The following is a 12,864-nucleotide window of genomic DNA, read 5'->3' as shown; positions in this document are numbered from 1 at the left end:
CGCGGAGGTGCCGTCCGTTCGGTACTAGATCGTGGGACTGATCGCGGGATTGTTCGCGGGGCGGATCGAGGGACGTGAGGACGTTCCACTACATCAACCGCGTTCTCTAACGCTTCTGCTGTACAATCTACGAGGGTACGTAGATCACTCATCCCCTCTCGTAGATGGACATCACCATGATAGGTCTTCGTGCGCGTAGGAAATTTTTTGTTTCCCATGCGACGTTCCCCAACAGGATGGTGGTCGATTTGGTGGCAGGCTCCGGAGCATCTGAGGTGAACGTTGGGATCGGGGGAAACCCCTGTCGGCCTAGCCGACACCGATGCGGTGGCGCCTGTGGGTGCCACCGTACCTTTCTGGAGGGCGTCGGGGGCTACCCTTGTTCTTGCCTCGTCGTGTACCGGGGGAAACCCTTGGCAGCAGCGTCGTCATTGTCGCAGTCCTTCTTGAAGGTGTTGATTGGTACCGGTGCTTCGAAGCCTTGAAACTTGGTGGAAGATCTTCGGTGGGCGCAGTGGTCGCGTATCTTCTTCGTCTTTGTCGATCCACCGTTGTCGGCATTTATTTCTTTTGTTTTTTCTTTTCCTTTTCTTTTAGGTGTGACTGTGCTGCTTTCGTTCCAACACGTATCATTGATTGTATCGATTGGTTGCTTTGTAATATAAAACGAAAAAAATCCTTTTTCGTGAAAGATACAATAGAGAATATTCCGGAAAAGATGAACGTGGCAGTGGTGCAACTAGTTCAGCTACCAAGCGTTCTTCGTTTCATAGCAGCTCAAAGCCTGAGGAAAATACCGACGCTGAATATTCTTCTAAAGTTTGAACGCAAAACATTTCAAAGAAAAACGTGATTTTGTTATGAATCACGTACACTTTTCAGATTTATCAACAAAAATTTTAAAATTGGAAATTTTTCTAAAATTAAAATAACTTTTCAAAAGCAAACATTTTTCCAAAAGAGAAAAGTTGTTTACAATTTCATTTTTCTTGGAAACGCTAACATTTTTTATATCTCAAGAACAAAATTTGGAAAAAATAAATTTTTAAAAAATTTAAACAGGAACGTAAGAAGAACATTTTTGAAATTTCTTTAAATGGAAACAAAATTTGAAAATGTAAAAAAACATTTGTAGGCACGATTTTTTTTTGAAGCCTCGAATATTTTTTCAAAAGTTAAGAAAATTTGAACAAAGACTTTCAGAATAATATATGAAAACACAAACCTTTCGGGAATATTTCAATTTTTTTGAAAACAGGAACATTTTCTAGAAAAAACTTAAAAAGAAAAATGTAAAAAGACATAAAAAACAGAAGAAAGAAAAAGATTAAATGAAAAATGATGATAATAACCCCCATCCTATAAAGCAGGAAAAGACGGCTGAAAACCCTTTACCAAAACCAGAACCTGAAAGCATTAGATAGTCCAGCTTAAAATCGCTTGATGCGTTGTTCGTCTGTGTTTCTCCGACAGTTTGAAGCAGGAGACTTTAATTTTTAATTTTAATTTTATTTCCTTTTTCATTTACAAAATTACTTGCACTTTAAAAAAATATTCAAAATTTCTAAAAATATACAAATTTCAAACTTGGTCATAAATTATACATATTGTTTTAAATGTTTGTGTCTATCTAAATTTATCGGAATGTCAAAACATGAAAACTTAACTAAAAAGAGTGAGCAAAATTTTGAGCACGGATATTTTTAAAATTTTCAATAGTTCTTTGAAAACACTAAAAAAATTTGAATTCCAAAGAAATATCATAAAAATATGAACACAAATTTGAAAACATTTTTTCTTTTCTATTTTCTTGTTTTTTTTGTTAATTCATCTTTTTCCTTTTTGAAATTTATTATTTCTTTTGAAAATTGTTCAGCAATTTTAAATATTGTTTGGGATACCAAAATAATATTACAAAGTAAATGTTTTAAAAGCTTGATTTTAAATTCTTTTTTAATCAAATATTTATTTAATGCATTAAAAGACTTGTATTGTATTTAATTTTATCCCTTTGTATTTATTAGTTAAAAATAGAATTTTCAATAGATGTTTCAATAATTATTTAAAATACTTTTTTCCTTCAAACCTATCATGTATGTCTATCATGGTCATGCCCACCTGCTCGCAAGAATTCAGGTCATTTCAAGAATGTTCAAAAAAACACCATCTTCAACATTGGGTGTACGGGTAGGCGAGAAGGCTCCGTTTGAGAGCATGTTATTTCTTCAGTTTTTATTGGCTTGTATGACCAATTCAAAGTATCATGCCGTGTTGCTTTAGTTTTCTATAATTTTTGCATTTTTTGAAGTTTTCTCCGTCAAAAAATGATGATAATATCCGGATGTGCCATACTTTGCATACTTTGCATATCCGGCTTGTGTAGTATCTTCCTTCTGTTTCATACGGATGTATATAAACATATTTTAAAATGTACGTTGATTCATTTTGTTTTGTATGTAGACCATTAGTGAAATCTTTTAAAAGATTTATATTTAGAAACGGAGGGAGTAGATTGTTAGCAAGGGCTTTGGCCGCATCATTTACTCCCATCATCTATATGAATATAAATCACGCGGGCCTCCGTGTTGAGGAGATTGAGACCCTTCATAATTCTTTACAAAACTTACAAAAATAATGTTTCAAAACTTATACTCCCTCCGTCCGGAAATACTTGTACTAAAAATGCATATGCATTTTTAGTACAAGTATTTCCGGACGGAGGGAGTAATATTTTTTTATGAATCTAAACAAGACATGTGTCCGCAACACATCAAAAGTTAAATCCAAATTCGTAATATACATAAAAAATTGGAAAATCAGCCCGAATAGTGAGAAAAAGACAAAACAAGAATAGTGTAAAACTGGTACGTACTATTCATATATTGATTTGTCTCTTCCGTGTTTCCAGTTTGTGTGGATTATTTTTTGTTAGGGTTCGTGGCCACATGTCTTGCTAACATTCACAATGACATTCATATATAGCTCCTTTTTTTAATACTATTCTGAAACATTTGATTATAACTTTTTAGATTGGAAACAGAGGAGCATGTAAAAGATGTTGTCGCCTGATATTGTCGCTCCTGGTACCAAAACTCCTTGACTAAACATGAGAAACATGCTAGGAGAGTTGCGCGGCGTGGACTGAACATGCTCGGTCCTGCCGGGGGTCTGATTCGTTGTCGACGCTATCAGCCTCATCAGGATGGCACTCCTGCTGTCGGCGGTGGCCGGTGCTGGCGCTGGTCGCTGTTGACGACGACGTGTAGCTCGACCCGTAGCGTCCGTGCGGGTGCGGCAGCACGTACAGTAGTGCCACCGGCATCTCCGGGGGGAGTTCTGGAAGGGGCGCCTCGAACTGGAGCACGCTCATGGCTTGCCGGATGGACGGCCGGAAGCCGTAGTCCGGGTGAACGCACCAGAGGCCCACCAGCAGCGTGCGCTCCATCTCACGCGCATCGAACTCGCCGTCTAACCGCGCGTCCACCGCGTCGAGGAGTGCGCCTCTCCCGTAGAGAGCCCATACCCACTCGACCAGCACCATCCTGCTCTCGTCCTCCAGCTCCTGGATGACGGGCCTCCGGCCGCAGGCGATCTCGAGGAGGACGACCCCAAAGCTGTAGACGTCGGTCTCGGCGCTAGCCCTGCTGGTCACCGCGCACTGAGGGTCCATGTAACCCTTGGTGCCGGCCAGCATCGTCGTGTGCGCGCCGCGGCTGTGGTCGACGAGGCGCGCCAGCCCGAAGTCTCCCAACCTGGCGTCAAAGGAGGAGTCGAGCATCACGTTGCTGGGCTTGATGTCCCTATGCACCACGCACTGCTCCCACTCCTGGTGCAGGTACATGAGTGCATGCCCCATGCCAAGAGTGATCTTGTACCTGCATGCACGTACGTACGTGTCATACTCATACCAACCAAACGTGAATTCCATTGCTCTTGAGTCATGCATGAACTGCATGCACATGTACGTAGGGCACTGTGAATTCACGCCCACTTTGAGTAATATATATATTCAGGTGGGGATTGAACGCTCTACCCCCACGGTGAAAATTTAAAAAAAAATGCGAATTGACCATGTTAGCAAGTAGTACCTGATTGGCCATGTTAGGATGTCTCTGGATTTGTAGAGATGAACGTCGAGGCTACCGTTGGTCATGAGCTCGTAGATGAGTAGGAGCTCGTCAGCTTTGTGGCACCATCCGACGAGCTGAACAAGGTTGCGATGCCTCAGCCGGCCGATGGTGGTCACTTCTGCGATATATTCCCTCCTTCCTTGACTCGACATCTTGGACACCCTCTTGATGGCAACATGGAGCCCACGGTCATGCAAGAAACCTCTGTACACTGCCCCGAACCCACCCTCGCCGAGCTTCTCATCATCGCTGAATCCCCGTGTCGCCCGCCATAACTCGCTGTAACTAAATCTCCGTGGTGCTGTCCCTTTCTCCAACTCGCTGTCCATGTCCTGGTCATCAAGAGGGGTCTCATCCGCATCTTCAGGTATGTTGTCATGGATGTTCTTGCCCTTCCTCTTCACATATTGGCGGTAGCCGAGCCATACGGCTATGGCAAGCAATATGAGCAAACCAGAGGATACTAGCCCAGCTATCAGACTTGTGCCTTTTGTCTTGGAATCTGTCAATACAAACATCATGTTCATAATTTGCATGTACGTTGTGAACCTTATAATGATTGTGATGTTTCTTTACGGATCATTATTAACCATAAGTTCCCAAGCACATCATTATTTTTCATTCGGCGACGATATCGTCATGATTAATGTTACGCCTCTCTATAAAACTGTTCATTTTCATCATATTTCAGACTTCAAATCATAAAACTTGAAGAAAACAAACGCAAGGGTGGGGTCTTGTTTAGAAGTCCTACAAAGGGGGAAGCTGTAGGTGTTTTAGTCAAACAGTTTGAGTTTTTGAACTGAAGGTTGCATGTGTTCTAGTAGGAAGCTTTGAGTTTTTATTGCGGGAAAAATGGAACCTACATATTGTCAAGCCAGAAGGTGTGAGCAGTTGAGTAAAAGTTCTAAATGCTTTGATGGAAAATTAAGTTGTTGGGTGGAATGCTATTGACCGGTAAGAAGTCGAAGTGGAGGAGGACGTCCCATGTGTTGGAACTCGTCCTCATCAATCACATCAAATCACACGAAAACATCATGTACACGAAAAACCCGTCTTTTCTGTCTTTATTATTCTTTTCTCCCAGTTGATACAAATCTAACATAATCACACATAACAAACCGGACTTGAGTGCATACCGGACTCGACATTAATTACACATAACCTAACAAAGCTATGGAGGTGTTTTTTTTCCAGGGACTTTTTGATGTATTTTAGTCCCATGTGAAAGAAATAGGAGGGATTTTTAGAGACTAAAAGGGGGTAGTTGGGACTAAAGAAAGAAGTCCCTATGGTAGGGACTTTTTGGGACTTTTTTGGCTCTTTTTCCAACAATGCCCCTACTTTTAGCATGTCATTTAATAACTTCTGGTATATTACTAGGGGTAACATGGTCTTTTTGCATGTCATTTAATGACCTCTAGTCCATGTTTAGTTTTTGGAAAGAAACGGGTAGAGACTAGAGACCTTTTAGTTGGGACTAAAAAAAATCCTAGAACTTTTTAAAGAAACAGGGCCTATGCGAACTCAAACTCAGGTAGCTTTCCACGCCGTGTATAGGTATAACTAGCATGCAAGAAAACTAATTAACCTAGCAAGCTAGATTTATCACATGACATTAATCAATCAAGATTACGCTCTAACACCCTGGACCTCTTTGGTCTTCACTGTCTCTCTCCATACGAATGCCGATTTCGGATAATAACGGAGGATAATAACGGAGTATTTTTCTAGTTTAAACGCAAAAAAAGCATGTTATTTCTTTTTTTGGAAAGAGAGGTTGAACATAGGTATAAGCACACAAGGGATGCCACTTACCGGTCATAGAGGACTGGAATGACCAAGAAAGAATCTGATGCTTCTCGACGAGGTCCCCAATGGAGGCCGAGAATCCCACCGCTGCTTCCTGCGGCAGACCGACGTTCCGCAGGTCGACGTTGGCGCTGACGGTGTATGGACTCTGCCCCGGCGGATCATCCAACCTCAGGGTGGCCGAGAGCGTGGCCGCTTGGGCGTCGTACCTGACCGACGCCGACATGATCCCGTTGAAGAACCCGTCCGGCAGCGCGGTGGTCTCCGCCGACCTAATGTCGTTGACGTTGACGCCGATGTGGCAGTTGGTGCCATCAGGGTCCCAGCCGGCGTTCTTGAACGCGTCGAACTCCACGGCGACGGTTCGTGGGGAATCTTTGTTTGCCGGGTTGTCGCGGTTGTTGATCAGCGCGAGGTGGCCGCCGCGGGCGTCCGTCGGCATGCTCGGCGGGTAAGGCCCCAAGAAAAAGGCCATGCCATCACCTCTCTGCACCGCAACCGCAAGCAACGTTACTTGATAATTACAAAAACGACTGACATGTACTCTAGTAGAAATTGCAGGAAATTTGTACATGCCGCGCTGTTGCTGGTAGCGGGAGTGATGGCAAAGGCGAAGTTGCTGGTGAAGCTCGCGACCTTGCCAGTGCTCTCGTCCCAGAGACGCACGGCCTTCCCGTAGGCCACCCGGCCGGTGCTCCAGCTCCTCGAGTAGTTGGTCAGCTCGATCCGGTCCTGGAGGGCGGCAGAGTCGTTCATGTACCTGAGGTCGGCGCCGGCGAGCACGCCGGGAACGGAGAAGTCGTAGTCGAAGCTAAGCGAGGTGGCTTGGGGAAGGCAACACCACCATATGACCTGGAGCAGGTAGGGGAAGCTGAGGACGAGAGGGCACTTGGCTCTCTTCATCACCTTAGCCATGAACCTTACGTGTAGGGTCTTGAGCATGCAAGCAATGTATACACGATAGTATATATCAGGGACGAATGAAGTTTTTTCTTTTTTGAGGGAAGGGAAGGGACGAATGAAGTTGGATGACAAGACCTTTCACCTTTGTGTCAACGATTGCCGCGATATTACTACTACAGTACCACCATTATTATTATTAAGGGAATTATTATATTATTACTCGAGTACTGGGGGTGTTTCTTTCCAGGAACTTGTTGGTGTAGGGACTAAAAAAAATCCCGTGTGTCATAACAAGAGAAAAAAAATCACATGCTCAATCGGGGGCGACGTCGTGCCAGGCAGACAGGACCTTGAGCCCTTGACTACAATTTACACCTAGTCCATACACCATCCCTCATACAATTACTCAGTATATATGTACATTTTTCGAAAGGCACAATGAACATTTTAAAAATACATGGGCCTTTTTACAAGAGCATGAATAGTTTTTAAATTACAAATATATTTTAAGCATGTGTCAGCTTTTTAAGTACATGAACATTTAAGAAAATGAAAAGTGAACATTCCTGATGTTATATTAACTGATATAATACGTGTCCACACGTGGAAAGTTTAAAATACATGAACTTTTTTTGAAAAATTACATAACACTTTTAAAAGGTACAAATACATTTTACATGAAACAAAAATTTAAAATGTGTTAATACTTTATGTGAGTGACTAACCGCATGTTATATTTATTTGATTTGGAGTGTAGAACGAGTGATAAGGTCATACGTACACGCTCAAGTTATGTTTCTCTTGATACAATGGAAGGTCAGAGAATCTTTTTTTAGGGGTGAAAGGCAGGAAATCTATTCTCAAATATTTACTTGTCTATGTTTTTCGGGGTTGTGCTGAATATGACGCCCATATTTATAAGCCCTCGCGTCACTTGGCCGATAACTCAGACCCGACACACGGGGATAGGTTCTTCATAAGACATGATATAATTGTTGTTTGATTTCTTTTTGTTTATTGATGATATCAAAAATAAGGAAGCAAATCTTTGTGTCTATGCAGAATAATTTGTACAATACTACTTTGTAATACATTAACTAGTGTAACTAAAGAAAATAAAAAAAAAATCAAAAACTTCTGTACTTTCTTTCCTAATATGGACGGGTGCAACAAGACGCACCTTCAAAGTTCTAGTCATCATGAGAGTCAGCTTGTAACAGTGGTGCCGGCTTTTGCGGCAGCAAAATCATAGTGCAATACTTCCTGCATTACTTTATGTAACGTGTATTATTTTTGTTACAGTGACTAAAATATATAATTATATATATGTTATGACGAAATTGATCTTGGATAAATCATTGATTCGCGGAAACTAAATCATTTAGACTTGAAAAGTAAGAGATACATGCAAAGAGATACTTTTCCTTTTCTCTTTATAAGAACAGATGCATGCAATCTAGGGAGAGATATGTTCTTTTTTTCGAAGGGTTAACAATGAAATTATGAGGAGCTATAATAAATGCACCTTACATTGTAAAATTTTATCAGAAAAAAATATACCTTATATAAAAGAACAGAGGGAGTATATGTAACACCTCAAAAATATCATCACAACCAAAAGCACAATATAATTGCAAAAAATACAAAAACATATATGTGTGCAAGAAACACCTATCTCTGTTCACGATGAAAAACAACTCGATAGCAGCGGAAAAAAGATGTACAACTACAACTTTTCCATGCCTACCTTGCATCTCCTTCATGTGCCTTGGAATTCAAGACCTTGAGATTAAAAACATCATTTTCTGAGTAAATGGGTTGACAAGTTACTCATTGAAAATGGAGTGTGGCAGGATATCATTCATAACAAATATGTGGGGTCCAAAGCTATTTTTTAAGTTAATTGAAAACCAGGTGAGTCACATTTTTGGTATGGTGTCATGAAGGCCAAGTATTTTTTTTTCAATTTGGCACTTTTTAGTTAGGGATGGTTCTCAGGTTCGATTCTGGGAATATATGGCTAGGCACCACCCCACTTATGGTGCAGTACCCTAGCTTGTACGAGATTATCAGAGATAAGTTTGTCACGATCAAACAACTTTTGGGACAAAAAAAAACCCGATATTTCTTTTCGCAGGGATCTCTTGGGCCCTCGCCTGGCAGGATGGAATGAATTACTCTCCCGTCCGGAGAACATTCAATTGACAGGCGAACCGGACAAGTTTCAACGAAAGCTACATCAAAATGGTAGTTTCTGAGCGAAGTCATTGTATGATGCATTGGTTCATATAGCGATGTTTCCATTGATAACAAAAAAATGTGAAAGCTAAAAATTCCTCTAAGAGTGAAGATATTTCTCTTGTTTTTACGCAGATGGGTCATCTTAACTAGAGATAACCTGACACGACGTAACTGGCACGGTACTAAGACTTGTGTCTTTTGCCAACATGACGAGTCTATTAAACTTTAATTTTTTGAGTGTAAGTTCGCTCAAGCAGTATGTGCCATTGTTCAAGTAGTTTCAAATCTATAAACCCACGTAGTGCATGTAACATCGTCGGCAAGTGGTTGCAGGGTGTTGATAAACAATTTTCTGTACATATTCTTGTGGGGGCGACTGGCTTATGTTGGGCATTATGGCTTATCAAGAATGATGTGATTTTTAATAACAAATGTGTTTCTTCTCGTGTAGGTTATTCGTGCATGCATGTACGTGATGACTTCGTACTTGGTATATCCTGCAAAAGCCGAAAGCAGGGACCTTTCTACGATGACGTCTACATGGCTGGAGCGTACGGCCACAGAGATCTTCTCCCTCCATGGATGATGGCCTCATCTCCTAGGCTGGATTGATTTATTTTTTGCTGCAGAACAATGTTTATTTTTTGGTTATTTGGATTTCTTGGCTGTGTTCATCATGTTATGCCAAGACCGGGCATTCTTTGGATGCAATTGTATCACCTTGATAAATCAATGGAATGAAGTGTCCTTTATAAAAAAAACCTTACATGTTCCTTAATTATTTTCTACATGCTTACATAAAGTCTAGCACATGGGTGGACTCCACGGTACAGCCTCTGCAGCTCTCCTTGCTCCCAGCTTGTTTGCCCACAGATCGTCTAAGATTTTTCGTGTGTCTAGCTGTTTCGCTTGTCCAATCTGCGTGAGCTGGTCTTACAGCTAGCAGGTTTCGTATAAAGTCGATCCGTAAAAATCGTTTGCAGTTCGTAGAAAAACGTTTTTACGGATCGGCATGGACGCCGATCGAACTGACCCCACAAAAAGGATCCATATAAAATGCCGCCCGCAAAATCTTTTATTTTCATTACATTTTTAGGCATGAAAACACATTTTGTTGCTTCTATATATTTTTTTCAAAGACGTTGAATACATCATAATTCACCAAATCTTTGTTAAAATAGCAAGATCAAAGAAAACAAGAACTATAATTAGACATTTTAGAAGATATTCAACTTCTATAACTGCTCACACTAGTTGCATCAACATCTTCTCCATGCATTCGTTATTGATCTGGGGTTCTTCATCTTGCATTCTTCATTCTTCGACTTCGATTCTAAAGAATTAGACGTTGCTTCCCCTCTAATCTCTTTTCTAATTGCACATGCAGCTGCATCGTTAGGCTCAATTATACTAAGGAGTGCACGAACATCTGTTAAGTTTCTTTCTATCAATAGATTGATGTATTCTTATTCCCAATACCAAAATGAGCATCCACCTTCCTACACAGATGAACACCTCAATAAGCTACCGTGATTTAACCAAATAAGTTGACAGAGCCGAAGAGGAAGAACAGCATACCCTGTCGTTTTTGTATTTGAAGAATACCCATCCGAGGTGCTGCCGTGTGTTGTATGTGAGCCGCAGCACTGTTTCTAGGCAGTCGTCGCACTATATGAGCGGCACCAGCAAGCCGGCGAGCTGCTGCGCGACCATCGAGCCCGAACGACGATCAGAAGAGTCCTTGCCGGCAAACCGACGCTGGCGAACCGCTGCGTGACCACCGAGCCCGGGCGACGACCGGAAGAGTCCTCGTTCGCAAGCCGATGCCGACAACTAAAGGATGAACCATCACCTGCATGCGACATTGGCGCTTTGCCAGGGTTGTGCGGGGTGCTCCCCGACCAATCCATGGCTTTGGCGCAGCCGTCGGTAGCCGGAGGCGCTAAATCCGATGGTCGCAACAAAACAGCCGCCGATATGTACTTTGCCGGTGAGCCGAGGCACGAGGACGTGGGTGGGGGAAAGCGCGGGTGAAATGTCCCACCAACCAACCGCTTCTACATATCACTACTAAAAAAACAGCTATAGCCAATATGGACACTAATGACGCACTATACATGTGGTGCGTCATTAATAAATAGTAATGGCGTACCTACACATGGTGCGTCATTAGTAACCAAAACCGTAATGACGCACCAGATGAAAAGTGCGTCATTACTAAGTTTGACCAAGGTTTGACCCAGTCATACACATAGTAATGACGCATTTTGTAAATGTGCGCCATTACTACATAGTAATGGCGCACCTTTACAAAATGTGCCATAACTATGTGTATGAGTGGGTCAAACCTTTGTCAAACTTAGTAATGACGCACTTTGTAAAGGTGCGTCATTACTATGTCAACTTAGTAATGGTGGGACGCGCTTGCGGGGTCTGGTCTGACAGCATTTTCAAGCTCCAATCTGTATTTTAACGATTATTTTATAGATTCGATCCTTTTACAGGGTTTGTTACAGATGCCCTTAGCATGAAATTGACATTTCTAGAACTAGTCACCGATAGTGCCCCTTGCATCGAGTCGGTCTACATGAGTCATCTTTCAAACTAGATGGTTCTCCACACGTTATCTGTTTGGACTTATCATCCTTGGTGCTCCATGTTGCTTCAATTCCATTTTTGTCTAGATCCATCCAAGGCTTGAAGACGACAAGGAAGGATGTCGAACCGAAAGGCACACGTCTACAACTAGTCAAAAACAGTGTCCCATCTTTCCACGGCCCGCAGAGTCGTCACGCGTTCTCTCTCGTTCCTTTAATTTCTTGCCACATCATTCACCAGACAAGCAAGCTGAGGCTGGACCAATCTTGCTCGTGCTGCCTTCTATTGAATAGTTTGCTCCAGTCTTCACACCGGTACGGTTCAGCGGGGAATTAGAAAATGAGCTAGGGCTGCGTCCAGATGGACATCATGCAAGACTTCACACCATGCCGCACGTGAGAAATAACAGGTTGCAAGCAAGGAGATGGACTTTTGTTTCCGGCATTGAAAGGCACAAGAAAGGGGCATACTACAACATTGTGAGGCCGGCCATCCCTTCTTAGCAAGGTTTTCAGCAGTTAAACACCTGTTGTGGATGCAAAAAGTGCTTTCGCTCGGTGGTTAGCGTAATCACATGAGTCGCATTTATTTATGATCAAGCATGATGTGTGGTGGGATCACTCGTCAAGCTAAAGTATTTGTACTAACAACAAAAAATCTTTGAGAATTAGGCCTGATTTGTGGTGAGACTGCACTCCAAGATAAAATTCTTGATACTCGTATTAAAAAAGGTTACCTGCAGTACCCTAGTTCATAGAGAGACCACAAATAAAAAGGAAACGTTTGGCCGACCGTGCGAGCGGCTTTGGATTGAGGCAGATGTAAACGAACCATTTCCTTTCTTGGCTGGACTAGGCCACGTGGCCCGGTCTCTACCAAACATAGCTTATCTTTTCTTTTTCTCTCTCTTCTTCTTCCTCCCTTTGCATCTACACTCCACCATTGCAAGTAAATTGCACGAAGGTATCACAATTGGGGCACTGAAAGCAGCTTGGTATCAAGATTGATAAATTTTTCGTGTCAGCACCATGTGTGGGACGATACATTGCAAAAAGGACTAAAACCCGGATTTCTACATATTGACGGTGTATCTGACCGGGTCGGCCCGCCCGTCAGATGCACACGTGGCATGATTTTTACAAGGAAAACCCCTTGCTTTGTACGTAATCACATAAATGCC

General features: G+C 42.2%; 1 pseudogene across 1 annotated transcript; it reads right to left on the bottom strand.

Moving 5' to 3' along the window:
- Positions 1 to 2,851: 2,851 nt before the first annotated feature.
- Positions 2,852 to 6,933, bottom strand: LOC123396465 (annotated as a pseudogene). The gene is made up of 3 exons (XR_006609910.1): positions 5,949 to 6,933; positions 4,089 to 4,632; positions 2,852 to 3,875 (listed from the first exon to the last, which is right to left on the bottom strand). The product of XR_006609910.1 is annotated as an L-type lectin-domain containing receptor kinase IX.1-like (transcript).
- Between the last annotated feature and the right edge of the window lie 5,931 nt (positions 6,934 to 12,864).

The sequence above is a fragment of the Hordeum vulgare genome, chromosome 5H (assembly GCF_904849725.1).
Source record: "Hordeum vulgare subsp. vulgare chromosome 5H, MorexV3_pseudomolecules_assembly, whole genome shotgun sequence".
In the NCBI taxonomy this organism is placed as follows: domain Eukaryota; kingdom Viridiplantae; phylum Streptophyta; class Magnoliopsida; order Poales; family Poaceae; genus Hordeum; species Hordeum vulgare.
This window is presented reverse-complemented; position numbering and strand designations above follow the sequence as displayed.